The 25,671-nt window shown below is 37.9% G+C and overlaps 1 protein-coding gene across 2 annotated transcripts in view; it reads right to left on the bottom strand.

Annotated features, from left to right (window-relative positions):
• The window catches only part of HYDIN (HYDIN axonemal central pair apparatus protein), a 420,256-nt gene that overhangs the window by 329,173 nt on the left and 65,412 nt on the right, over positions 1–25,671 (bottom strand). The gene's annotated exons all lie outside the window — the stretch shown is intronic.

The raw sequence follows: 25,671 nt of genomic DNA, 5'->3' as shown, positions 1-25,671 counted from the left end.
CCCCTATGATGGCAGCCAATGATACCTGTTTCTAAGCATTCAGGTATTTATATAATCCTTCTCCCCTTGCGTGTGGGCTGTACTTAGGTATTGTAACAAATATAAAACAGCACAAGTGATGGATGTCACATGTGAAATCAATTATAAAGAGAACTGGTACCATCTTGGGCCCTGTCTGGCTCTCTCTCGGATCACCAGTTACTAACTGTAAGGACACTGAGAAACCTATAGAGAGGCCCATGTGGTGAGGAACCAAGGCCTGCCAGCAATGACATGAGTGGGCTTGGCAGTGGGTCTTCTAAGGCCTGCCAACAACCATGGGAATGAAGGCAGAGTTGCCAGCCCCGGTTGAGCCTTGAGATGACTGCAGTCTGGGCCAAAAGCTTGACTGGAGATGCATGAGAGACCCTAAGTAGGAATCACCCAGCTAAGCATCTTCTAGACTCCTGACCTACAGAAACTGAGGAAACAAATATTGTTTTAACCTATTAATCTGGGGTAATTTGTTATACAGCAATAGATAAAAATATAGGCACTATAAAGGGTTTACATACAAAGAAAACTGCTGAACATAAAGATTAATGTTCCTAAATATCAAAAGGAATTTTAGAAAAAGCAAAGATGACATACTAAATAAAGACTAATGATAAATCACATACAATACACATAATTATTATAAATAGGAAGTGTGATATCACCAACATGGTAGAATAGGTAGTTGCCAACTTCAGTCCCACTCACAAAAAGACCATCTATTAACAGCAATTATCCATAGACAAGACACCTTTGTGAAAATCCCAGAACCAAGGGTGAGACTGAACCACTCCCTTGGATCACAGAGACTTAGAAAAACCTCAAATACATTTTGTTAAGTAAAATGAGCCAGTCACACACACACGAAAATATGTTTTGTGTGAGTCCATTCACATGAAGTGACCAGAAAAGGACAATCTCTATAGAGAAAAAGTAGATTAGTCATTGCAAAGGTCTGTGAGGAATGAAGGGATAGAAGAGTGATAACTAAAAGGTATGGGATTTCTTTTTGAAATGAAAATGTTTACAACTGACTATGGTAATAATTGCACATGTTTGCGAATATACTAAAAACTGTGAATTGTATGTACACTTTAAACGGATGAATTGCATCCTGAATTGAATGTGAATTATTATATCTCAATAAAGCTGTTAAAATATATTTTAAAACATTAAAAAAAAATCAATCCTTAAAAGTTGAAAAGTGAAACAAATAAACCTTGCTGTATATCAAGTTGGTGTCATAACTACAAAGAGAAAACAGTTATTCTAAACAACCTTAAAACATAATTTTCACTATATATCATCATTGGATAGTAGTCTTATTGTCCTAATATTAGTAATAATATTTTAAAAACAAGTAGCAATATCAATATTGTTAGGAATCAAGCATTTCAACATTAAAAAAAATAAAACCATAAAAGTTCTTATATTAAGAAATACTATAATCTTACATTTAAATGGCAAATACAAGTTTCAGCTCATGATTATTTTCTCCTTTTAAATAACTTGCCTACTGAAAGACCCTCAAAGCAATGAAAGCTCAGTGAGCAATGGCAGTACCAGGACGTAACGTGGTCTTTCAATCTACTTCCCACTAAAAGAAACCATGCACCTTAGAGAAACGAGTAACTCAAGGTCTGGGGCGTGAAATGTATGAGATGAACTCGGGACATTCTACTATACTGAAAGACAAGGACATTACCAAAGGCTACTGGGGTCGAGTCTAAGGAGCCCAGAGCAACTTGAAGGAGTTTTCACTCACCAAAGACAGGACAATTTGGGAAAACAAAAACAAAGTGTGCAATGGATTCGTCTTTAAAACTCTGAGTTCAAAAAAGATACTAAAAAACAATCATTGGTCACCTTTGGAAGTTGCTAGGACACAAAACTAATTAGTTTGGAAATGATAACAGGGAAGAATCAACCATTTATCCTGTCCCTTTCTGTACAAATTGCATCATAAGTTATCCAAATAGTTTATGAGGGGAAATTATTCTTCATAGACAAACTCCAGCTAATAAATGCAGAAGAAATGACAGAAAAAGAATCACCATTTTCAGCCTCTAATGAAACGAAGGATCATCAATGCCAGAACCATTAGGAAGAATGTTGTTAAAGAACTTTATAATGGCTCAAACAGGCTAACAACACCTGAGCCCTCTACATCAATCTTAACACTAAAAGAGTGAAAACCAGACATATTATGTGCCTCCTGACGTGATGTAGCACACAGCACCACCTGGGTAGCACTATTAACAAAAATCTTAACCTAAATCTAATTAATCCCTAGATCTACCAGCTAGGGTACAGGAGACCAGGAAATGGAGGAACATGTGTAAGAACATAATTAAGCCATATCAAGAATGCAGAAAATGTTACAGGAAAATGACCCACTTCACTAAACTAGTAAATAGTGCTTGTGTGCAAACACGAACACCTGAGAGGGGATGGAGACGATAGTTATGATTAAGAGAATCGCTTCAACAATAATGACATACATAGATTATAAGCAAAAGGAGGGAAGAGGTATATCATGCAAATGTTGGTCAAAAGAAAGCAAGAAGGGCTATAGTAATATTAGATAAAGTTGACTTCAAATCAAAGAAAATGACCAGGAACAAAAAGGGACATTATGTAATGTCAAAGGGTGAATCTACCAAAGAGACACAACAATTGTAATTATAAATGCACCAGACAACTTTTAAAATATATGACTTGAACCAAGCTTCAAAATATATGACACAAAAAATGAAAACAACTATACAAATCCACAATTGTAGCTGGAGACTTCAACATTCCTTTCTCAACAATTAACGTGAGTATTAAGCAGAAAATTAACAAGATATAGAGGAACATAACACAACCAACATGATTTAATCAATATTTATGGAACAGTCTGTCCAACAGCAGCAGAAATGTACATGCTTTTCATGTATCCAAGCAACATATACAAAGATAGATAATTTTCCAGGCCACGAAATAAAATTCAACAAAGTTAAAAGAACTGGAATCATACAGAGGGTGCTGGTTAACCACTGTGAAATCAAATTAGAAACACACAACAGAAAGATAACACAAAATCTCCAAATACTTAGAAACTAAACAACACATTTCTAAATAAACACAAATCAAAGAAGGAAAACCAAAAATATGTTGAACTGAATGAAAATGAAAACACAACAGTTCAAAATTTGGAGGAGGTTGAAAGTTATAACACTAAATATTTAGATTTAGTTCAGTTCAGTTCAGTGCATTCACTCAGTCGTGCCCGACTCTTTGTGACCCCATGAACTGCAGCACGCCGGTCCTCCCTGTCCATCACCAATGCCCGGAGTTCACCCAAACTCATGTGCATTGAGTCAGTGATGCCATCCAGCCATCTCATCCTCTGTCGTCCCCTTCTCCTCCTGCCTCCAATCCTCCCAGCATCAGGGTCTTTTCTAATGAGTCAACTCTTCGCATGAGGTGGCCAAAGTACTGCAGTTTCAGCCTCAGCATCAGTCCTTCCAATGAACACCCAGCACTGGTCTCCTTTAGGACTGGTTGGATCTCCTTGCAGTCCATGGGACTCTTAAGAGTCTTCTCCAACACCACAGTTTAAAAGCATCAATTCTTCGGTGCTCAGCTTTCTTCACAGTCCAACTCTCACATCCATACATGATCACTGGAAAAACCAAAGCCTTGACTAGACAGACCTTTTGTTGGCAAAATAATATCTCTGCTTTTGAATATGCTATCTAGGTTGGTCATAACTTTCCTTCCAAGGAGTAAGCGTCTTTTAATTTCATGGCTGCAATCACCATCTGCGGTGATTTTGGAGCTCAAAAATAATGAAATCTGACACTGTTTCCACTGTTTCCCATCTATTTCCCATGAAGTGATGGGACCAGATGCCATGATCTTAGTTTTCTGAATGTTGAGCTTTAAGCCAACTTTTTCACTCTCCTCTTTCACTTTCATCAAGAGGCTTTTTAGATTAGAAAACAGTAAAAGTCAATTATGTCATCTAAGCACCTACATCCAGAAAAAGAAAAAGATGACCAAACAAAACAAAAGCAAACAGGAGCAAATAATAAAGATAAGAACAGAAATCAGTAAAATTAAAAACAGAAAAGCAATAGAGAGAATTAATCAAAGATCTGATTCTCTGGAGAAACCAATAATACTGACAAACCTCCAGCAAAGAAAGAAGACACAAACTATCACTATTAGGAATTTAATAAAAAAGGACAAACCATATAGATATCAGAAGAATAATAAGGAAACACTATAAACAACTGCACACTCATAAATATGACAGCTTAGATGTATTGCTTCGATTTCTCAAACACACTACCACAACTTAATATGAACAGATAATCTGAATAACTCAAAGTATTATGGAAAAAGAATTTATAATTTTATAACTCAGAAAAAAAAAGAAATCTCTAGGCATAGATGGTTTCACTGGAGAATTATAGGAAACATTTAAAGAAGAATTAACACCAATACTACCAATCTTTTTCAGAAAATGGAAGAGAAGGGAACATTTTACAATTCATTTTATGAGGCCTAAGACAAAACCAGACAAAGAAAGTAATACCCAAAAAACACCTAAAAACCAGTATCTGTCATGAATATAAGTGAGAAAAAAGTTTAACAAAATATTATCAAAATCCTAACAAGTTATTTAGCAATATGAAAAATAATTATATGCCATGACCGAATAGTTTAATTCCAGGAATATAAGTCTAGTTAAACACTCAAATTTCAATGTAATCCACCACATTAGCAGGTTAAAGAAGAAACATCATATGATCATATCAATTTATGTAGTAAAAGCATCTGGCAAAATTCAACAACATTCATGATAAGAAAAACTCCCAGAAAACTAGGAATATAGAGTAACATAATAAAGAAAATATACAAAAAACTTTACAGCTGACATCCCTGTTGCTGATTAGTCACTAAGTCATATCCAACTCCTTTGCAACACCATGGACTGTAGCACGCCAGGCTCATCTGTCCATGGGATTTCCCAGGCGAGAATACTGGAGTGGTTAGGCCATTCCCTTCTCCGGGATCGAACCCCCAACTCCTGCACTGGCAGGAAGATTCTTTGCCACTGAGCCACCTGGGAAGCCCAGTTGACATCATCCTGAATGGCAAAAGACTGCATGCTTTCCCCATAAAGACTGAGGACAAGGCAAGGAGGTCCACTCTAACCATGGCTATCAGACATAGTATTAGAAGTTCTAGTCAATGCTAGAAGGAAAAAAAAAAGAAATAAAAAACATATAGAGCAGAAAACAAGGAAAAAAACTCTCCTTAGATGCAGATGGCCTGTCTACATAGATATTCCCAAAGAATCTACAACAAACCTCCTAGAACTAACAAGTGAGTATGAACACACAAACATCATTCACATTTCTATATACTAACAATAAAGATGTGGAAACCAAAATACGATACCATTTGTAACTGTATTCCTTCAAAAACAAAGTAAGTTGAACAAAACATATACAAGACTTGTATACTAAAAATGACAAAGAGCCAATTTAAAAAATCAGAAAGCATCTAAGTAAAAAGGAGATCTATGTTCATGGATTGGAAGACTCAACATGGACATACTTGGTGGAAAAGTGACATTATTCTACCTAACACACAATCCAATTAGAAAATAGACAAAGGACATGGAGACCTTTCATTGAAGATGTATCAAGCGCAAAAAGCATGTGAAAAGTTGTTCAACATTACCAGATATCAGGAAAATGCAAATTAATACCATGATTAAATAATACCACATACCTATCAATCACCTGTGTATCACTACAACCACCTAGATGTGGGTGCTATTAGTCTCCCCATATCCCAGATAAGGAAACAGAGGCACAGAGGAGGTAAGTAACCTGCCCCAGTTCCCACACTAGGAAAGGGGAGAGCTGCAAGGAGAAGAGTCATTCTGGTTCCAGAGTCCACACTCTCAAAGGGGACACTATTCTGCCTCTACCCTGAGATTCTATCCCTTAATATCTCACAAATTCACCTATGCCTTTTTATCCCTGCTGCCTTCCTTTGTTAATGTTACTCCCATGGCTTGTCTCGGTGACTGCAACAGCTTAACTGACCTCCCTGCCTCCAGAATTGGGTCTCCACTCCCACTCCACCCCCACAGCCTAGTCACTCTCTACACTGCAGCCACAGTGACTGTTCTAAAGGGAAAACCTGGTAATGCCATTTCCCTACCTAAAATCCTTTAGTCCGGAATACTCCATAAGGTTCTCAGCATGACATCCATTCCAGAAACCTGCCCTTCTTGCACTTTATGCTCAACTCACAATTCACAAAGTCTCAGGGGCTCACACACCTCCAGACTTATACATAACACCTAGAATGCCTTTCTTCTCCAGGTTTCAGTCCCTTCTCTCATGGGCCTCTCAACAGGGATGCTTAAGCATCCTCATGGCACGATGACTGACTACTTCCACAGAGAGTAGTCCCAGAGACAATGGGAGAAGCTGCGCTGTGTCCTCTGTGGCCCAGAAGTCACACACTCTCATTTAGGCAAGATCTATTCGTCACACAGATCAGCCCTATTCCATATGAGAGAGGCCGCACAGGGACATAATTACCAGGAAGTAAGGGTCATTGGGAGCCATCTTGGAAGCCATCTTCCACATTTATCTCATATGTTTATTAGGAGGATTAAATGACATAATAACTGTATGTCACTTTGTACAGTAAATATAATTGTTCTTAGTGTTACTAGCAGAAAGTTTGGTTTAAAAAAAAAACTAGAAAAGATGGAAATTCCATTTAATTAAACTTTGCTTGCTAAAAATAAGTAAGAGCATCATATGAAACTGCTCACATGTCTTCAAGTTCTGTTACTGCTAAAGTGAGGACAGGGGCCATTACATACTCTGGGATGTTGATAAATATTTCTTTACCCCAAAGTACCATTTTAGCAGGAAAATATCGAAGAAAAAAAATGCAGAAAATGCTCAAGTAAATGCAACATGACTTGTTACCAGTGACGGGTTCTCTAGGCACTTGGAGTAAAAGGATTAATTTTCATATTTTAATCCTGCTGCTGCTTCTGGTTTTCTTCTGTTTCTAAAGCTGCTATGCTTCTTGGTTTCTTATGTGTCAGATCTCTTTTAAATTGGACTTCTTCAATTTCATAGGTTTCATATTGGGCTTTGCTCTTTTCCCCTGAAATACGTCCTGAAAACAATCTGTCTCTGCAGGATGTGTGGCTTATAGCCTAGGCAGATAAAAGAGAGACAAATTTCAGAAAGATCCTCTTATTTGACCACGCTGAAGAAAAGAAAAATAGAGCTGTATTTTGTATTTTGTTCTGGTCACCAATTCCAACATGCATGTGTGTTTGTGTGTGTGGTATGGCAGGGGCAGGAGGGGTGTTCCCCACAATAGGAAGTAATTTATCTACATAGAGATGGCATCAAATCCCAAAGGTTAAGTGTTAGTCCTATAGACTGCCCCCACACTTCAGACACTAGTCGCAAGCCCAGCGTGTGTGCTTCTGACCCACTGACTGTAAATCAGAAGTTTCCACAACCCCAGCCTCAGGTTCAATTAGTTTGCTACAGTGGCCCTCAGAACTCAGAGAAACATTTTACTTACTAGATCACTGGTTTATTATAAAAGGATAGTCCCTGGGTTGCTGTTGCCCTTGGATGTGGCCTGATAACTTCACTATACATTAACCTTCTAGTGAATTGAAGCAGGCCTTTGTTTATAATCTGTCCACTTTTTCCAGTCACCCTCAGCAGGAGGGTGGGCCTGTATTACCTAGTCTATCATTCTTAGAAGCAGAAATCCACATTCACTGAGTGTAGATGGTATAAAGGGAGAAATCGTAACCCACGCCTAAAGAATCTTCCAATACGCCAACTTTTTTGAAACTTCAAAGATAAAATATAAAATAATCACAATACAAACAGCACCCAGGACAAGTAGACGTCTACTTAGAGGCTTGATGTTTGAAATTACCTGGATATCCCATTCATGCCACTTATCTAAGATATACAGAGCTGATATCTTGACATCTTGATTGTCTCATTTCAGGTAAAAGTTGATATACAATTACCATTAGCTGAGATGCACACTTAGTGCATCTACTTGCAGCTATTTAAGTGCCCAAAAGTAAACATTTTTAATTTGTCTATCAAGCAACCAAAGGCATGTTTTTCTAGCTCCTTCTCACCTTGCTGCTGCTGCTGCTGCTGCTAGATTGCTTCAGTCGTGTCTGACTCTGTGCGACCCCAGAGACGGCAGCCCACCAGGCTCCCCCGTCCCTGGGATTCTCCAGGCAAGAACACTGGAGTGGGTTGCCATTACCTTCTCCAATGCATGAAAGTGAAAAGTGAAAGTGAAGTCACTCAGTTGTGTCCGACTCCTAGCGACCCCATGGACTGCAGCCCACCAGGCCCCTCCTTCCATGGGATTTTCCAGGTAAGAGTACTGGAGTGGGTTGCCATTGCCTTCTCCACCTTCTCACCTTAAAAACCCCAAAAAGCAAAAAATTTTGAACAGGTATATTAAAACTGAGACTCTCCGAGCTTTGTTGTTATTCAGTCCTCAGTCGTGTCTGACTCTTTGCGACCCCATGGACTGCAGCACGCCAGGCTTCCCTGTCCATCACCAACTCCCGGAGCTTGCTCAAACTCATGTCTGTTGAATCAGTGATGATCTCGTGCTCTGTCATCCCCTTCTCTTCTTTGCCTTCGATCCTTCCCAGCATCAGGGTCTTTTCTAATGAGTTGGCTCTTAGCATCAGGCGGCCAAAGTATTGGAGCTTCAGCATCAGTCCTTCCAATGAACATTCAGGACTGATTTCCTTTAGGGTTGACTGGTTTGATCTCGTTGCAGTCCAAGGGACTCTTCAAGAGTCTTCTGCAACACCACAGTTCAAAGCATCAATTCTTCAGCACTCAGTCTTCTTTATGGTCCAACTCTCACATCCATACATGACTACTGGAAAAACCATATCTCTGACTAGACAGGCCTTTGTCTTTCAGAAAGAGTCTTGATCCATGTATGGATCTGGATTATGAGACTCACTTATCACAGACACCCTCAGATGACATGGTGAAATGCATTGTTCTCATCTCTGGAATACCCAGCCTCTTCTTCCAAGTCCATTAGCCCTACTGGTACACTCTGTCCCCATTTTGACTAGGTTCTCAGGCTTCTCCATTTCCCCTGATCCAACTATAGGGTTACTTAGGGATAACAACTTCTGAAACTATCTCCTGCCATTCTATACCCTTTCCCCTGCTTGGACTCATCCTACAGGTCTCAGTTGAAACATCACTGCCTCTAGAAAGCCTTCCCTGACCACCCTGAAAGGCCCCGTGTTATATGTTCTGAGAGTAATTGCACTTCTCATATAATGAATAAATTGTCTGTGTAACTAGATTTTTACATCTGTCTTCACCAGAGAGCAAGTTCTCGGAGTTCAGACACCTCAACCATTGTGCTCACCACTACTATATATGCCTAATATATTAACAGTGCCAGGAATGGAATCAATAAATATTTGTTTAATGATTAATGGTCAGTTTAATCATTTATTGTTTTCTTTCTCAATGATCAGTCCAGTTCAGTTCAGTCACTCAGTCATGTCCATGGACTGCAGCACACCAGGCTTCCCTGTCCATCACCAACTCCTGGAGCTTACTCAAACTCATGTTCATCGAGTCGATGATGCCATCCAACCACCTCATCCTCTGTCATCCCCTTCTCCTCCCACCTTCAATCATTTCCAGCATCAGGGTCTTTTCAAATGAGTCAGTTCTTCACATCACATGGCCAAAGAATTGGAGTTTCAGCTTCAGCATCAGTCATTTCAATGAATATTCAGGACTGATTTCCTTTAGGGTTGACTGGTTTGATCTCCTTGCAGTCCAAGGGGCTCTCAAGCATCTTCTCCAGCACCATAGTTCAAAAGCATCAATTCTTCGGTGCTCGGCTTTCTTTATAGTCCAACTCTCACATCCATACATGACTAATGGAAAAACCATAGCTTTGACTACATGGACCTTTGTTGGCAAAGTAATGTCTCTGCTTTTGAATATGCCATCTACATTGGTCATAACTTTTCTTCCAAGGAGCAAGCGTCTTTTAATTTCATGGCTGCAGTCACCATCTGCAGTGATTTTGGAGCCCAAAAATATAAAGTCTGTCACTGTTTCCATTGTTTCCCCATCTATTTACCATGAAGTGATGGGACCAGATGCCATGAGCTTCATTTTCTGAATGTTGAGCTTTAAGCCAACTTTTTCACTCTCCTCTTTCACTTTGATCAAGAGGCTCTTTAGTTCTTCTTCACTTCCTGCCATAAGAGTGATGCATCTGCATTATCTGAGGTTATTGATATTTCTCCTGAAAATCTTGATTCCAGCTTGTGCTTCATCCAGTCCAGCATTTCTCATGATGTACCCTTCATATAAGTTAAACAAGCAGGGTGAAAATATACAGCCTTGATGTACTCCTTTCCTAATTTGGAACCAGTCTGTTGTTCCATGTCCAGTTCTAACTGCTGCTTCCTGACCTGCATACAGATGTCTCAAGAAGCAGGTCAGGTGGTCTGGTATTCCCATGCTTTAAGAACTTTTCACAGTTTGTAGTGATCCACACAGTCAAAGCCTTTGGCATAGTCAATAAAGCAAAAGTAAACACTATTCTGGAACTCTCTTGCTTTTTCAATGATCCAACGGATGTTGGCAATTTGATCTCTGGTTCCTCTGCCTTTTCTAAATCCAGCTTGAACATCTGGAACTTCACAGTTCATGTACTTTTGAAGCCTGGCTTGGAGAATTTTGAGCATTACTTTACTAGCGTGTGAGGTGAGTGCAATCGTGTGCTAGTTTGAGCATTCTTTGGCATTGCCTTTCTTTGGGATTGGAATGAAAACTGACTTTTTCCAGTCCTGTGGCCACTGCTGAGTTTTCCAAATTTGCTGGCGTATTGAGTGCAGCACTTTCACAGCATCATCTTTTAGGATTTGAAACCACTCAGTTGGAATTCCATCACCTCCACTAGCTTTGTTCATAGTGATGCTTCCTAAGGCCCACTTGACTTTGCATTCCAGGATGTCTGGCTCTAGGTGAGTGATCACACCATCGTGATTATCTGGGTCGTTAAGACTTTTTTGTATAGTTCTTCTGTGTATTCTTGCCACCTCTTCTTAATATCTTTTGCTTCTGTTGCTGCTGCTGCTGCTAAGTCGCTTCAGTTGTGTCCAACTCTTTGTGACCCCGTAGATGGCAGCCCACCAGGCTCCCCTATCCCTGGGATTCTCCAGGCAAGAACACCATACAATTTCTGTCCTTTATTGTGCCCATCTCTGCATGCAATGTTCCCTTGGTATCTCCAATTTTCTTGAAGAGATCTCTAGTCTTTCCCACTCTATTGTTTTCCTCTATTTCTTCGCACTGATCACTGAGGAAAGCTTTCTTATCTCTCTTTGCCATTCTTTGGAACTCTGCACTCAAATGGGTATACCTTTCCTTTTCCTCTTTGCCTTTCACTTCTCTTCTTTTCATAGCTATTTGTAAGCCCTCCTCAGACAACCATTTTGCCTTTTTGCATTTCCTTGTCTTAGGGATGATCTTGACCCTTGCCTCCTGTACAATGTCATGAACCTCTGTCCATAGTTTTTCAGGCACTCTGTCTATCAGATCTAATCCCTTGAATCTATTTGTCACTTCCACTGTATAGTCATAAGGGATTTGATTTAGGTCATACTCGAATGGTCTAGTGGTTTTCCCTTCTTTCTTCAATTAATTAATGTAATGTATTACTATAGCATAAATAACTTGAGAGTTATGGTTCCAGACCATAACATGTAAAAGCAGTTTTTGACAGACCTGTTCATTTTGTCAAATATACTAATTTAAGCATGGCAGACAAGCTATTTTAAATCCATGTTTGCTTTACTAAAATAAAATAACTGCTAATTTATATCCCATTGATTCTGTTACCACCAGAGTCTAAAAACCAGTAGGCTTGCAAAAGCACAGTGAGAATGCCTTTGGTTTCTGAATGCCTTTGGTTTCATGAAACACATGATGAATGTTCATTTGGAGAATTTGCTTCAATCCACATACAAATGCACATGACTCAAAAGTAATCTATTTTATATGCTTATGAATGCTAGGCAATCATATTATTTTCACTGTAGAAAATTCATAAACAAATGCATATTTATTTATGATGTTGAGTTTTTTTTAATTTTTTTATTATTATTTTTTCTTTACAATATTGTATTGGTTTTGCCATACATCAACATGCATCCGGCACGGGTGTACACGTTCCCCATCCTGAACCCCCTCCCAACTCCCTCCCTGTACCATCCCTCTGGGTCGTCCCAGTGCACCAGCCTCAAGCTTCCTGTATCCTGCATCAAACCTGGATTGACGATTCGCTTCTTATATGATATTATACATGTTTCAATGCCATTCGCCCAAATCATCCCCCCCCTCCCTCTCCCACAGAGTCCAAAAGACTGTTCTATACATCTGTGTCTCTTTTGCTGTCTCGCACACAGGGTTGTCGCTACCATCTTTCTAAATTCCATATATATGCGTTAGTATACTGTATTGGTTGTTTTTCTTTCTGGCTTACTTCACTCTGTATAATAGGCTCCAGTTTCATCCACCTCAGTAGAACTGATTCAAATGTATTCTTGAATTTGTTGCAGTGAAGAAGAGATTTTGAAATTATCATTTACTGCTAACTAAAATCCCTTTTTTGGATCTAACCATTACATCAATGAAGACTTATTTTAATAATAACAGATGAAATGGCACTCCTGCTGGTTTAGCAAAAATAAAAAATAATTTAAAAATAAGCTACAGTCTATGATCTCTTAATGACTTCTTTGTGAAAGAAATCTAACTAAGCAAAGGAAAATCTTGGGTGTATTAATTTCTCTTCCTAACCAAAAAAAAAAAAAAAAAATCTCTAATTCAATTGTTCTCTCCTCCAGTGTGCTGTATCAATTCCTCTACAGAATTTTTCTAACATGAGAAACTATCTTCTCATATGATACTACAATGGGTTTAGTGGATCATTTTCTCAAATCTGCTTATGTTACTTGGATTCAAGAATGCATACTCAGTTAGGAATACTTTTTAACAGTATTTAATGCTTTTTAACAATCTATTTTTGTAAAGGATTTGAGTTGTCCAGTATTAATTTCTCCCTCCCATTCTTGTTCCTTCTATAAGAACCTACTGCCCTCTCCAGAGGCAGAGGCAGACCCGGCCAATCATGGTAATCTGTTTTCCTATGTTCTGGTTGTTCCTGAGTGTGAGCAATGTGACCCTAATAATGTCAACTGGAATCTTCCATTGCGTGATAGTTGAACACTGAGAAAGAGAAGTTCTTTCTTCGGACCTTCTGGGCTGAAAATGAATTTAAAGATACCAGCAGGCATCTTCTCCACTACATGGAGAAAGTTTTCTGCAGGACAATGCCATGTAGATAAAAGCAGAAATGTCAGCAGGACACATGGATGACAGGCAGGAACAAAGATGAATATAAGTGAATCATAATCATATTGAAAGCAGTTCTAAACTTTGAGGCCCTGATATCTACAGCTCATCTTTTGATCTTATGAGCCATCCTAGTGTCTTAGTGTCCCAACTACACAAACTAATAAATTTCTTATTTTGTTTGAGCAGTACTGAAATTTGAAGTAAGATTCTGTCACTTGAAATCTGATACTCTCTAGTGATAACTGTTATATTTTTAGGACTTTTACATTTACCTGAAAATTACTCCTGGCAATTAGGCAGATGATTTATAAATAACTACTATGCAAAGACATGAGTTTTATTTCCAAAAACAGTAGAAAATGCCTCACTTCTATTAGGATATGAGAGAGTAAGTTTATACATTTTGTATTTATATACACTATATAGATTAATTCATTTGTACCATCAGATATACTCTCCAGGATGCCTAGAAATCTAGAAATCATGAAAAGTCATCAGATATGAGATTATAAAACCCAGGACAGGAATTCCATATATAAATTATTCTGCTCTTACCAAGCCCATATTTGAATATGACTGGCATGTGACAAGGTCTCTGCAGAAGCTCACATGGGTCCAAATATTCTGGTCATCCAGAATGTGTGAGTCCAGAAGAAAGAACTAAAATTATTTCATTTTCACACTTTGAAGGATGAAAGTCTATAGAGGGCTACACAGAAAAAATCCTTTACAGAAATTGATACATTTTACATCATTTTCTCCAAGTACTAACAACTTAAGAGTTATTTGCAACGTTATTTAAAAGTGATCTTATTTGTTAACCAAATTCTCTGACAAAAATAATTATGCCTGGGAATCAGATTTCCCTTCACAGAGTCTCTTTAATAAAAGCAAGCCATTCACATAAGAGCAAATCTGGATTTACTCAGTGACCCTTCCATGGTTTCAACAAACATGAGTGAAGAAAGGGACCAATGCTTTCATCAGTCTCCACTAGCCATTAAGGATGTGGTGAACCCCAGAAGAAAGTGAGCGGCACCTGCCCAGCCCTGCTCAAGAGAGAGCTTTCCACACTGATCACTGTCTCATACACCCTCACAAGCAGCTACTTGTTAAATCCTGCATGTCCACCTTTTATTACAATGTCAAATGGAATTCTTTTAATTCATATTGGATGGCTGTCATAACAGAATTCAGTAATGAAAACCAATGACAGAGATTGGTTACAAACTAAAACACTATACTTGAGCTGTCTCGTGTATTACAGGGCCATTTTTCTTCTTTCAGTTATCACAGTGTTATATATTGACTAGAAAGTTCTAAGTGTGGTGCTTTCAAAGGGCTTGGCCAGATCGATTCCCATTAACATTATGAAAAATATCTGTATCCAGCCTATATCTCGAATCAGAACAACTATAAACTTTCTTCTAAAACTAAACAGGACCTCCATTTCCAGTAACGGCAGGTAACAGGTGAACCAACAAGTCCTATGAACACAACTAAAAATTCTTTCTCCAGGGGATCTTCCTGACCCAACAATCAAACCAGATCTCCTGCATTGCAAGCAGATTGTTCACCGACTGAGCTATGAGGGAATCCTTAAAAAAAAAATTTAATCTCCTTTAAAGTATTAAAGAGTTTTCAATATAGTCAACAATTTCCAGACCAAAATCTAAAGGAAATCAAACACCAGAGAAGTGAGCAAAGCACTAGAACTCATACCAACTTTTGCCTTAGGGCATTTGCTAATCCAGATAAATTTGGGCTTTGGTTTTGGTGACCTTGGTGGGCAATAACATAGGAAACAATGATCATACTCCACTCAAGATGGGAAGTACAATTAGAGACCTTTTTCACCTTAGCCTGGGGCCCACAATGAAAACTGACGACGCCATCACCATCCCCAGGAAGCCGCAATAAAATCTATCATGGTGCTAAAAAGAGAAAGAGAATAAAAAGAAAAACAAGGGGGAAAAAATATCTGAAAAGGTGGGGTCACTTCTGACTCAAATTTGCAGCCCAGGTCCTATCACTTAAGTTGTCCACAGAACTTCAAGTCATGAGCTAGGTTCAGGGTCATCCCAGACTAACAAATCCTGAGGTGCCTGGCAGAAGCAAATACAAATCTCCTATGGAGGAAGGCACCATCCTATCAGAGACTAAAAAACTAAAATCCCCACAAATAATATTTTAAGGACAATGAAGAAAAAAAAAAACAAGACCTCACACAAGAAAACAAGACACCATGAGCAAAATTAACAGAAACTACAGACAGTAGAAGATAGAAGCAGAATATAGAAGGTAACAGAAGCAGAAGATATTAAGAAGAGGTGGCAAGAATACACAGAAGAACTATACAAAAAAGATCTTCATGACCCAGATAATCACAATGGTGTGATCACTCACCTAGAGCCAGACATCCTGGAATGCAAAGTCAAGTGGGCCTTAGGAAGCATCACTATGAACAAAGCTAGTGGAGGTGATGGAATTCCAACTGAGTGGTTTCAAATCCTAAAAGATGATGCTGTGAAAGTGCTGCACTCAATACGCCAGCAAATTTGGAAAACTCAGCAGTGGCCACAGGACTGGAAAAGGTCGGTCTTCATTCCAATCCCAAAGAAAGGCAATGCCAAAGAATGCTCAAACTAGCACACAATTGCACTCACCTCACACACTAGTAAAGTAATGCTCAAAATTCTCCAAGCCAGGCTTCAAAAGTACATGAACTGTGAAGTTCCAGATGTTCAAGCTGGATTTAGAAAAGGCAGAGGAACCAGAGATCAAATTGCCAACATCCATTAGATCATTGAAAAGGCAAGAGAGTTCCAGAAAAACACCTATTTTTGCTTTATTAACTATGCCAAAGGCTTTGACTGTGTGGATCACTACAAACTGTGAAAAGTTCTTAAAGCATGGGAATACCAGACCAACTGACCTGCCTCTTGAGACATCTGTATGTAGGTCAGGAAGCAGCAGTTAGAACTGGACATGGAACAACAAACTGGTTCCAAATTAGGAAAGGAGTACATCAAGGCTGTATATTGTCACCCTGCTTGTTTAACTTATATGCAGAGAACATCATGAGAAATGTTGGGCTGGATGAAGCACAAGCTGGAATTAAGATTGCCAAGAGAAATATCAACAACCTCAGATATGCAGATGACACCACCCTTAGGGCAGAAAGTGAAGAAGATCTAAAGAGCCTCTTGATCAAAGTGAAAGAGGAGAGTGAAAAAGTTGGCTTAAAGCTCAACATTCACAAAACTAAGATCATAGCATCTAGTCCCATCACTTCATGGCAAATAGATGGGGAAACAGTGGAAATCGTGACAGACTTTATATTTTTGGGCTCCAAAATCACTGTAGATGGTGATTGCAGCCATGAAATTAAAAGACGCTTGCTCCTTGGAAGAAAAGTTATGACCAACGTAGATGGCATATTCAAAAACAGAGACATTACTTTGCCAACAAAGGTCCATGTAGTCAAAGCTATGGTTTTTTCCATTAGTCATGTATGGATGTGAGAGTTGGATTATAAAGAAAGCTGAGTGCCAAAGAATTGATGCTTTTGAACTGTGGTGTTGGAGAAGATTCTTGAGAGTCCCCTGGACTAAAGGAGATCCAACCAGTCCATCGTAAAGGAAATCAGTCCTAAATATTTACTGGAAGGACTGATGCTGAAACTCCAATACTTTGGCCACATGATGTGAAGAACTGACTCATTTGAAAAGACCCTGATGCTGGGAAAGATTGAAGGTGGGAGGAGAAGGGGACGAAAGAGGATGGGATGGTTGGATGGCATCATCGACTCAATGAACATGAGTTTGAGTAAACTCTTGGAGTTGGTGATGGACAAGGAGGCCTGGCATGCTGCAGTCCATGGAGTCGCAAAGAGTCAGACACAAGTGAGCAACTGAACTGAACCGAACAGACAGTAGATCATCAAAGACTTCACAGAGGGTACTTAATGGATACAAACTATGAAATAACTATATTACTCGGCCTGAAGTACTAACAGATAAGCCTGAAGATCTCTTTAGGACACAGGAATCTATAACCAAAAAATGATACAACAATTCTGTGAAAACAAATGGACTCTTCAAAAATGTTAATATTCAAAATAGCAAAAACCTACACCGTCCCCCTGCCCTCCTCCAATACGTCAGGGGAACTATTCGACACTAAGGAGACTAAAAACCTTAAAAACTCAATGAAGCACATGACCCTTGACTGAATCCTGAATTTAATTTAAAAAGAAAAAGGAAACATTATTGAAAACTGGGGGGGAAATGAATACAGAATTTATTAACACGGCATTAATTTTAAGCTTATGGACTGTGATAACAATATTGTGATTACCTGAAAGAATTTTGCTCTTCTTAGAAAGTATCTGTTAATGTATTTAAAGGAGCAATGTGAAAGGACACAAAAGCAAATGTGGCAGAAAGTTAACAACTAATGACTCTAAGTAAAGGGCAATTAGGTACTATTATTTCAAGTTTTCTTTAGATTTGGAAACTTTTAAGAACAAAACATTGTAGGGGGAAGTTGTAGGGGGAAGTCATATAGAAGATTTCATAAGATCCAAAAAGAACATCGAACAATAAGAGGTATAGTAACTAAATTTAGAAATTTCTTAAGTATACAAGTGAAGTTAAGAGACATGGAGGAGAAAGAGCTGATATCATTGGAGCCTTGAGAGCAAAGAGATGAGTCAGAGGCAATATCTAAAAAAATGATAGCTGAGGATTCTACCGAAATGTTGAAAAAGACCAATATGTAGATTCAAGAAGTCCACTAAATCCCAAGCTAGATAGATGGGAGAAAATCCATACCTAGACTCATCTTAGAGATGGTAAAGAAAACTAAAAATAGATAAATCATTTAAAAGGCCAATAAAAAAAAGACAAATTATGTTCAAAGAGGCCATGGTTCAATTGAGAGCTAATTTCCCAATATAATGGAAGACAGAAAATGGTAGAATTATGCAATCAAATGTACTGGAAGAAAAAACTGCCATCTTTTAATTCTATAGTCAGCAAAAGTATCTTTCAAGAGTAAATTAAAGACAATTTTGGATAAACAAATGTGGGAAGATTCCCCATAGCAGATCTACTTCAAACTTAGTTAATTGGTATTGACTGCAACTTTAACCTACACTGATATTTTAGATTCTGCTCTCCAGCATTCTGCTGTTCTCTCAAACAATCCATCCAATAAGTTACAAGAAAAATGAACAACTATTGCTGAAAATGATTTTGAAATGGTTAATACACAAATCATTCCATTTGAAGTCTCAATGAATGATCCAAGTTGTCATTCATATAAGTTCATTAATACTTGTAAATCCATACTAATGAACAACTTTTCCAAAGTGAGAAACCAAAATAATTTTAACTCAGCAGGGATATCATTTGTGCCTGACTCATAATAAAGGAAGTCTGTCCTATGGCTCTGTATTCATTACTTACCAAATAGAAACATCATTACCCGTATATAAATTTCTCTTCTAAACAAAACAAAACAAACCCATGAGTGATGACCTCAAACTGAACTAGTTAAATTTAGGGACTCATTTGTAAAGGTAGTGTCCTTTGCTGAAAATCCACTTTTTATGGAGATGAGAAGTTTAACCTGCCCTACGAGTGCCAGGCATAATTAGCCAGCTGCACTCTCATAATAAGGTGCAGATGGTTAATTACACCAGCAAATAACCGCTTACTTGTGGGCACAAAAGCCTGTACCCAAAAATCATTAAACATATACTTGGGCCTATCTATGCTCATGCAAACAAAACACATTTCCAAGGTTTCACCTGTGAGCAAATCACCACAGGCTCCTCTGGGGGAGACCCATTAACACTGCTGAGGTCTGGTTCAAGGAAGGGACACTAACAGCAAAGCCATACATCAGTGAGCGAAATATTTCATGGGGTGCTGAGTCCTTGTTGAAAAATCTCCTGAAGTTAATTTGTTGTAACAGAAACCTAAGGTAGAATTTGTTTTCCCCAGAACTCAAAGTAAATTCTATCTTCTTTAGATTAAAAACTAAAGAATTTTTTCTTCACAAGCAAAAGTCAACATTAGTTGTCTGACAAAGAAAAAAAGACAAATTTTCCTGTGCCCTTGAGAAATTTCACTGGCTAGCTGAGCTCCCAGAATTTAGAAAGCCATATCAGAAACAATACATCCAATGGTTGTTAGGTTGTTCCAAAGATCCCACTTAAAAACAAATTCTACTAATCCCCATATGGTGAGAATAGGACTTAGGCGGAAAGCAGAGAGGGCTCACTACTTTCTAAAACCCAAGTCTGGAAGTTCTCTGCCAGCTTCACTGTTCTCAACTTGCAGGGTTTAAAATGTCAGGGCTGGGGAAGAGAATGCTCATCTACTTGAATCTGCACAGAACCTTTACTCAGAGGAATCCACAGGATGTGTGATTCTATTCAGTTTAATTGTATGTTGGGGAAGAGGAAAAGCTGTCTGCCATGATTTTAATTGCTAAGAGCACACGATCTTTTTAGGAACCATATGTTTAATTGTAATTACAAATAGCGATGCAAAAACACAAATGATTAACAAGTACAAAACTTCCCTACCACTAACAGTTTTAACATAAGAAGCCATATAGTGAAACAGTGTGTTGTTGCCTTTTTCCTCTCTGCAATATTTCATGATTTAGCAACTGGCAGTCTACTATTTATTACAGAATCTCATTCTGGTGGTGCTAAAGTTATTAATTAGTATTCTTGGATTATATTTCTCTGTTACTCCTTTTTATTAAACTTTAATTCCCTCTGAGAGTGACAGGGATTATATCAGAAATGAAATACCTAAGGCTCCTGTTTTCTACCTCCTGTTCAAATCTTTGAGGTTTCATATAATCACACATCACCTATAATTAATTACCTGGGACATTCCAAAGTATTGCAAGACTAATTTTTTGGCTTTCATAAACATAAATTTCAGCCTTCTTGGTTTTGAAATATGCTTACCACACTGTTATTATTCTAAAAGCCACAAGTATTGGTGATTGTTTCCAGGCATGAATAAAAATAGCTTAACCTTGAAATTTATTTTAATTAAGGATTTTTCAAAGTCATTGCCGCAAACCTGGTGGATTGTTTATAATAAAAACAAGCATCAACAACATAGTTGTACAGAACACAAAATTGGGGGCGAAGTTTTTTAACTTGGATTTATAAGAGTAGTTTAAAAAAATAAAGAGAGATAAACGCTGTGAGATCATAATGTTAATAGAGCAACCTTATATTTAGGACATTTTAGATAGCCTATTAAAGCAAGAAGATGCGATTTTAAAATAAAATTCAGGAGAGATTTATGAACTGACAGTTAAATTACATGAGATTTCTTTCTTAGTCATGTCACACTAATTTTTCCTCAAAGTAAGATGAGTTGACTTTTTGGTATTCATTTTAAGATGAAGATCACCCCTTAAACAATACCATATACTTTCTGACAAGTCTTTCAGTCACACATGAAACACTTTAAAAAAGCCCTCTCTCCTCTACCACTGCAACAGATAAAGATGACCCTTAAAAAATCAGAACACTAAAGCACTTTAAATCCTCAAAGATGTAAAAAGACTGACTGCACAGCTTTTCAAGTTAAATTGCGGTAGAGGCATTGTGCAATATGTCAATTCCTCACTTATGCTCTGTCCAACTCGAATCCTTCTAGTCATGATCCGACAATGATTTTTGCCTTATTTCAAGCCTGGCTTCCCCTTGCAAGACATTTTATATGAAGAGCAGCCAAATGCTAAGCTCATTTGCAACTGTTAATGAGGAAATAGATCTTGGGAGAAAATATATGAAAGAAAAAATCTGCCCTCGGAAACAGCTGCTTCTTCACTTTTAACAACAGCAACTGTGATGGAGTGTGTCACTGTGCCCTGCGCTCCGAAATGTGCTGTCCTAAACCAGTGATCTTTAACCTCCAAGGTTCAAATCAGTTAAAAGCTATGAACACTGTTCCCCAAAAGATGAAAATAAACATAAAATCTAAACTAAACATAAACATAAGATAACAACTAGAACCATATGGGAGGATTCCATCCCATACCAACTCAAAACAAGAAGTCGTGCTGCCCCTGGGGCCCCTAGATCAGGCATGCAGAAATGCTTACTCCCTGACAGGCAGGGTCGACACAGCACTTCAGTAACCACTCAGCACTGAAGCAGCTACAGAAGACTGTCGACTTTCTGTTCCCCAAAAGATTATGGGAGTAAAATCTCTGAAAGGAGAATGAGGTAGGAAAGTGGGCAGGGTACAACCTTTAAAAGAATGACATAGCCTGAGGGTACAACAAACTGAGTAGAGACAACAGGGAGAAGGCGATGGCACCCCACTCCAGAACTCTTGCCTGGAAAATCCCATGGGCGGAGGAGCTTGGCAGGCTTCAGTCCATGGGATCACTAAGAGTCGGACATGACTGAGCCACTTCACTTTCACTTTTCACTTTCGTGCATTGGAAAAGGAAATGGCAACCCATTCCAGTGTTCTTGCCTACAGAATTCCAGGGATGGGAGAGCCTGGTGGGCTGCCGTCTATGGGGTCCCACATAGTCGGACACAGCTAAAGCGACTTAGCAGCAGCAGCAGCAGAAACAACAAGGTCCAGGATGGCAGACCAGTTGTCTTCCACTAGACTCTGAGTCTCAGTATACACTCACTGAAACACATCAGCATGCTAAATGACACACCCACAGGCACCATGACCATAAACATCAAAAAGTGGGCAGTGGCCCAATTCCTGGAAGTCCCCATCCTTTCCCCAGAAGAGCTGGAATACTCCTCCCACTCTTAGCCTATGAAATTACCCACCCCTATAAAAATTGACAACCCCATAACCTGGTGCCTCTAATGCTTCTCTTGCCTTCTGAGACGCCCACACTCTGTCTATGGAGTGTGTCTCCTCCCTGAAAAAACTTTCACCTCAAAACAAACAACAAACAAAACTATTAACATAAATCCAGAGTCAAGCATCTTTACTCTATGCAGATCCCAGTTTACCAGTTTAAACATAGCTTCAATACTCACTCATAGGCTATGTCGGTTTTCTCACACTTGATGAGAGTTTTCCTCTTCTAAATATTTTTTATGTTAACATGTAAAAACATTCTCAAAGCTACTGTGAAGCTCGTAAAACTATACCACTAATTAATAATAGGTAATAACTTTCCCTATCCTGTGTGATCACATGAATCACTCTCCCACATAAGCCAGAGGGATTGTTGGGCCTTCCCCTAAATAATTCTAAATTTTCTCATATACAAAACATGAAATAAAATGTAAAACTAAATCTATAAAACTTCAAGAAGAAAACACAGAACAAAATCTGTGTTACTTTGGGTTAGGTGAAGAATTTTAGATAACATAATACGTAATAGAAAAAATAGTGAATTGGACTTCATCACAATTTAAAACTTTTGACTCCAAAAGGCAACTCAATAAGAAGACAAGTGAATAAGACATGGGCAAAAGATACAAACACAAACTTCACCAAAGAAGAGATAAAATAATCGATAAACTCATGCTGTTCAACGTCATTAGGCATCACGGAAATGCAAATTTGAAACAGAATGAGAAACCACTACACATCTACAAAAATGATTAAAATGAACAAGACTGTCACTAGATGTCATGGATGTGGAGCAGATGACACTTTCATACTGTGCTGGTAGAAATGCAAAACGCTACAGTTAATTTGGAAAACAGTTTCTTATAAAATTAAACATATACTTACCATAGAACCTAGTAATCACATTCCCAGGTATTTATCCAAAAATTATAATAACATACGTTGATACAAAGACTTTTCTGGGAATGACTACAACCAGCAACAAGAGAACTTTCTGAGTTAACAGAATCATTCTATACATTTACATGGATACATAGCAATTTTTCAAAACCCACAGAACTGTACATCTACATCTAAAAGGAATAAATTTTGGAAAAGGGTCTATTCAGATCCTCTGAACATTTTTAGTTGGGTCTTTTGCTTTTTTGACGTTGAATTATATGAATTCTTTGTATATTTTAATATTAATCCCTTATCAGACATAGCATTTGAAAATACCTTCTCCCAGCCTGTAAGTGGCCTTTTATTTTGTCAGTTTCCTTCACTGTGCAAAAGGTTTTTTTTTTTTTTTTTGCAAAAGCTTTTTAGTTTGAAGTATTCCCATTTGTTTATTTCTGCTTTTGTTTCCCTTGCCTGAGGAGACATGGCCAAAAAATATTTCCAAGATCATTGTCAAAGAGCATACTGCTTATGTTTTCTTCTAGAAGTTTTATGGTTACAGGTCTTACATTTCAGTCTTTATTCCATTTTGAATTTATTTCTGTGCATAGTATGAGCGAGTAGTCCAATATGATTCCTTTGGATGTAGCTGTCCAGTTTTCTGAACACTGTTTACTGAAGGAGCTGTCTTTTCCCCATGATATATTTTTGCCTCCTTTGTCATAGATTAATTGCCCATATAAGTGTGGATTCATTTCTGGGTTCCTTATAGATGATCGACAGGTTCACGAAAAGATGCTCAAGATCACAAATCAGAGAAATGCAAATCAAAACCACAATGAGATATCACCTCACACCTCTCAGAAGAGCTATCATCCAAAAGACAACAAATAAGTTTTGGTGAGGATGTGGAGGAAAGGAAACCCTTGTGCACTGTTGGTGGGAATGTAAATTGATGCAGCCATTATGGAAAACAGTGTGAAGATTCCTCAAAACACTAAAACTAGAATTATAATGTGACTTAGCAATTCCACTCCTTGGTATTTATCCAAAGAAAACAAAAACACTAATTAGAAAAGACACATGCACCCCAACATTCACTGCAGCATTATTACAATAGCCAATATATGGAAGCAACCCAAATGTCCATCAATAGAAAAACGGATAAAGAAGATGTGGTATATGTACACAGTGGAATATTACTCAGCCATAAAAAGAATGAAATCTTGCCATTTGTCACAACATGGATGGATCTAGAGGGTATTATGCTAAGTGAAATAAGTCAGAAAAAGAATACCAAAAGTAATCACTTATATGTGAAATCTAAAAAATAAAACAAATGAATAAACATAACAAAACTGAGATAGTCATAGACCCAGAGAACAAACTATGGTTTTTCTGGTGGTTGCCAGAGGGGAGGAGGTGAAGGGAAGACAGCAATCGGTGACAGAGATTAAGAGGCACAAATTTCCAGTTGCAAAATAAGTGGGTCATGGGTATTAAACGTACAGTGTGGGGAATGTATTCAATAATTATATATCCTTGAGTGGTGACAGATAACTAGATTTATTGTAGTGATCATTTTTAAAGGCATAGAAATATTCAATCATGTTTTATAACAGATGTTTTATAACAGGAACTAACAGTGTTGGAGGTCAACTATACTTCAAAAACAAGCAAACTCATAGAAAAAGAAATCAGGTTACCAGTAGTAATGGGCTGAGGGAGGGGGAACCGGACGAAGGCAGTCGAAAGGTACAAACTTCCAGTTATAAGATAAATAAGTACTAGGGATGTAATGTACATGATAAATACAATTAACTCTTCTGTATGTTATACATGAAAGCTGTTAAGAAAATAAACCCTAAAGAGTTCTCATCACAGGTAAAATTGTTTATATTTCTTTAATTTTGTATCTATATGAGATGATGGATGATGACTAAACTTACTGTGATAATCATTTCATCCTGAATATAGGTCAAATCATTATGCTATACAGCTTAAACTTATACAGTACTGTATGTCAATTATATCTCAATAAAACTAGAAGAAAAAATAGAGGTGAATTTTATAGTATGTAAATTACGCATAATAAATCTGACTTTTTAAAACAGCTAAGAACATACTGGGATAAAATATTAATTTAAATTTTATCTCAACATAGTATCAATATCTCAAAGTATCAATACCAAGGGTATATAAAATACCCCAACTGATCAATATAAAAAGGACAGTCAGATTTAAATTGGACAAAGATAAAGAATGACAACCCACAGAAGATCAATTATCAGTAGTAAATAATCATAAACTGCTTTATCTCACTAGTAAGCCAGCAAACGTAAATTACAACAAAGTGGTAAACATTA

Source organism: Bubalus bubalis, chromosome 18 (genome assembly GCF_019923935.1).
Source record: "Bubalus bubalis isolate 160015118507 breed Murrah chromosome 18, NDDB_SH_1, whole genome shotgun sequence".
NCBI classification, from domain to species: domain Eukaryota; kingdom Metazoa; phylum Chordata; class Mammalia; order Artiodactyla; family Bovidae; genus Bubalus; species Bubalus bubalis.
Note: the sequence above shows the minus strand (reverse complement) of the source record. Positions and strands in the feature narration are given on the sequence as shown.